Source organism: Pleurodeles waltl, chromosome 4_1 (genome assembly GCF_031143425.1).
Source record: "Pleurodeles waltl isolate 20211129_DDA chromosome 4_1, aPleWal1.hap1.20221129, whole genome shotgun sequence".
Classification (NCBI taxonomy): Eukaryota; Metazoa; Chordata; class Amphibia; order Caudata; family Salamandridae; genus Pleurodeles; species Pleurodeles waltl.
In genome coordinates this window covers 38,708,555-38,712,952 of record NC_090442.1, presented here as the reverse complement: position 1 = coordinate 38,712,952, position 4,398 = coordinate 38,708,555, and the positions used below count along the sequence as shown (strand labels likewise).

The window sequence follows — 4,398 nt, the reverse complement described above, 5'->3', positions numbered from 1 at the left end:
AATTAAGGGAGCAAATTAGCAAGTCAAGAAATGGGAAGTCTGAACTACTGTCAAAGCAGTTTCATTCTCTTTTCAAATAATCCAAAAATACCATTGCAGCATAAAAAAGAGTATTCAATAAAAGAAGAAAGGAGGATTAACTGCAAAAAAGCACATCATAAGATATGAAACTTTGGAAATTATCAAGATATTGTTTGAAAAAACTCCTTTTGATGGAAAGAAGATGAAGAACGGTATGGGATCCTGTCCTGCGCAACTGTAATTGATATGTGCCACATCCATTCATACCACCTAACCCTAAACACCCAAACATACTGCAGTCAGTGACCATGTGGCCTAATGGCTAAGGCGTCTGACTTCGAATCAGAAGATTGAGGGTTCAAATCCTTTCATGGTTGAGTCTTTTTCTCACAGCACCCAACTTATCTTTACATACAAACTGGAGGCACACTCTTACAATACTCCTTTCACTCTCACTCATTAATGAAGCCCAATGCAAACTGCACAAGCAGTCACATTATGCCTTCAGCTTTGCTACTTTTCTGTATTTCTGTCATACCAAAGTACCTCTTCATAAATGCCACGGATATGCAATACGTATGCAACAATATGACATGGCACAATCATTCTGAACAGAACTGTGGGTAGATGCAGTGCAGGGAGTGTGTGTGTGTGCAGAAAGCAGAAACTATGGATGCGTAGAAGCTCTATGATTTTCTCCAGGAATAATGCAAATTGTCCCTCAGAAAAAGTATAGTACTAGAGAAGAATTGTTAGAAATGGGGTCTTTGGTTGACAGTCAGGTTACCCCCTGTTCAAGCAAAGACCCTCACTCTAGTCAGGGTAAAAGAGAATCACCCTCAGCTAACCCCTGCTTACCCCCTTGGTAGCTTGGCAGAGCAGTAGGCTTAACCTCAGAGTGCTAGGTGTAAAGTATTTGTATCAACACACACAGTAACTTAATGAAAACACTAGAAAATGACACAACACCAGTTTAGAAAAATAGGAAATATTTATCTAAACAAAACAAGACCAAAACGACAAAAATCCACCATACACAAGTCAAGTTATTAATTAAAAATCAAAAAGAGTCTTTAAGTAGTTTTAAAAACACACTAGCGCTGCTAGATTGAAAATGTACCTGGTGCGCGTCAAAAATAACCCCGCACGGGCGGGTGTGCGTCAAAAATAACTCCGCACGGCGGTACGCGAGTCGAAAATCCAGCCGCACGATGATCCGAAAATCGTTTCTCCTGCTCCGTGCGTTGATTTTTTGGTCGCGTTTCCTGCGAGCGTCGTTTCTCAGCTGCGGAGCCGGCGGCGCGTCGTTTTTTCAGTCGCAGATCGGATTCGCGTCAATCTTTTCCCCGCACGGCGCTCTGTGCGTGGATTTTCTTGTCTTTAGGCTGCCAGCTTCTCCTTTCAGGGTCCCAGGAACTGGATGGGCACCACAGGGCAGAGCAGGAGTCTCTCCAGAGACTCCAGGTGCTGGCAGAGAGATGTCTTTGCTGTCCCTGAGACTTCAAACAACAGGAGGCAAGCTCTAGATCAAGCCCTTGAAGATTTCTTCTCAAGATGGAAGGCACAAAAAGTCCAGTCTTTGCCCTCTTACTCTGGCAGAAGCAGCAACTGCAGGATAGCTCCACAAAGCACAGTCACAGGCAGGGCAGCTCTTCTTCCTCAGCTATTCAGCTCTTCTCCAGGCAGAGGTTCCTCTTGGTTCCAGAAGTGTTTCTCAAGTCTGTAGATTTGGGTGCCCTTCTTATACCCATTTTAGTCTTTGAAGTCACCTTTCTTCAAAGGGGACTCACACCTACTTGTGAAATCCTGCCTTGCCAAGGCAAGGCCTCAGACACACACCAGGGGGTTGGAGCTGGCATTGTTAGAGGCAGGCACAGTCCTTTCAGATGAGAGTGACCACTCCACCCCTCCCTCCTAGCAGAGATGGCTAATCAGGAAATGCAGGTTACACCCCAGCTCCCTTTGTGTCACTGTCTGGTGTGAGGTGAAAAACAACCAACTGTCAAACTGACCCAGACAGGGAATCCACAAACAAGGCAGAGTCACAGAATGGTTTAAGCAAGAAAATGCTCACTTTCTAAAAGTGGCATTTTCAAACGCACAAGCTTAAAATCAACTTTACTAAAAGATGTATTTTTAAATTGTGAGTTCAGGGACCCCAAACTCCACATGTCCATCTACTCTCTAGGGGAATCTACGCTTTAATCATATTTAAAGGTAGCCCCCATATTATCCTATGAGAGAGACAGTCCTTGCAACAGTGAAAAACAAATTTAACAATATTTCACTGTCAGGACATATAAACCACATTACTATATGTCCTACCTTAACCATACACTGCACCCTGCCCTTGGGGCTACCTACGGCCTACCTTAGGGGTGCCTTACATGTAAGAAAAGGGAAGGTTTAGGCCTGGCAAGTGGGTACACTTGCCAATTCGAATTTACAGAGTAAAAATACACACACAGACACTGCAGTGGCAGGTCTGAGACATGATTACAGGGTTACTTGTGTGGGTGGCACAACCAGTGCTGCAGGCCCACCAGTAACATTTGATTTACAGGCCCTGGGCACCTCTAGTGCACTTTACTAGGGACTTAACAGTAAAACAAATATGCCAATCATGGAGAACCAATTACGTACATATTTTAAACAGGAGCCCTTGCACTTTAGCACTGGTTAGCAGCGGTAAAGTGCCCAAAGTAACAAAAACAGTAAAATCAGAGTCCAGCACACATCAACAACCTGGGGAACAGAGGCAAAAAGTTAAGGGAGACCACGCCAAGGATGAAAAGTCTAACATGTGTCCCCCCCAGCTAAAAGTGGGGAGCAACTACCCAACCTCATGGGAGTTCTCATCACTAAGGCGGAAGAACCTGGACAGACCATCAGCATTGGCGTGCTCTGTACCAGGACGGTGTTCCACCGTAAAGTCCATCCCCTGTAGGGAAATGGACCACCTCAACAGTTTCGGATTCTCACCCCTCATCTGCATTAACCATCTGAGGGGCCTGTGGTTGGTCTGAACTCAGAAGTGAGTCCCAAACAAGTAGGGTCTTAGCTTCTTCAGTGCCCAGACCACAGCAAACGCTTCACGTTCTATGGCACTCCACCTACGTTCCCTGGGTAGTAACCTCCTGCTAATGAAGGCTACGGGTTGATCTAGGCCCTCTTCATTACTGCTACAATACCATGCTCTGAGGCGTCTGTTTGCACAACAAACTCCTTGGAGTAGTCAGGTGCCTTCAGCACAGGTGCTGTGCACATGGCAGCCTTCAGGGCATCAAAAGCGCTCTGGCAAGCCTCTGTCCAGATCACTTTCTTGGGTTGCTTCTTAGAAGTCAACTCAGTTAAGGGGGTAACAATGGTACCATATCCCTTAACAAACCTCCTGTAATATCCTGTGAGACCTAAAAAGGCTCTCACTTCAGTCTGGGTCTTGGGAGGCTCCCAAGCCAGAATCGTGTCAATCTTAGGCTGTAGGGGTGCCACCTGGCCACTCCCCACCTGGTGTCCTAAGTACACCACAGAACCCTGCCCTATTTGGCACTTGCTCGCCTTAATAGTGAGGCCTGCCTTCTGCAGGGCCTCTAACACTCTCCAGAGGTGTTGCAGGTGTTCCTCCCATGTGGAACTAAACACAGCAATGTCATCCAGGTAGGCGGCACTGAACTCATCCAGTCCTGCCAACACCTGGCTGACCAAGCTCTGAAAGGTGGCAGGGGCATTCTTCATCCCAAAGGGCATCACGTTGAAGTAGAAGTGCCCATCTGGGGTAGAGAATGCTGACCTCTCCTTTGTTCCCTCAGTTAAGGCAATCTGCCAGTACCCAGATGTTAAATCAAACGTACTGAGGTACTTGGCAGCTCCTAACCGATCAATGAGCTCATCAGCTCGGGGGATGGGGTGTGCGTCAGTCTTGCTGACCGCATTGAGACCCCGGTAGTCCACACAGAACCTAAGTTCTGGAGTGGCACCAGGAGCAGCAGCCTTTGGGACCAATACCACTGGGCTGGCCCAAGGACTGCTGGAGTGCTCAATAACCCTTAGGGTTAACATTTTGGAGACTTCCTCCTTGATGCAAGCCCTGACCCTGTCAGTCACTCTGTAAACCTTATGTTTAACAGGTGTACTGTCCCCAGTGTCCACATCATGTGTGCACAGGTGTGTGACTCCTGGGATCATGGAAAACAGCGAGGCGAACTGTCCCAACACGTGGCGACAGTCCCTCTGCTGTTCCTCAGTCAGGGAGGGGGAGAGGATCACTCCCTCCACAGACCCATCTTTCTCTCCTGCAGACAGGAGGTCAGGAAGAGGCTCGCTCTCTCCCTCCACCCCGTCATCTGTCGCTAGGAGCATGGATAGCTCAGTTCGCTC

General features: G+C 47.4%; 1 non-coding gene across 1 annotated transcript; it reads left to right on the top strand.

Annotated features, from left to right (window-relative positions):
- The first annotated feature begins 325 nt into the window (after window positions 1-325).
- On the top strand, window positions 326-398 carry TRNAR-UCG (transfer RNA arginine (anticodon UCG)). The gene has a single exon. It is a non-coding gene; the product is annotated as a tRNA-Arg (tRNA).
- Window positions 399-4,398: the final 4,000 nt, after the last annotated feature.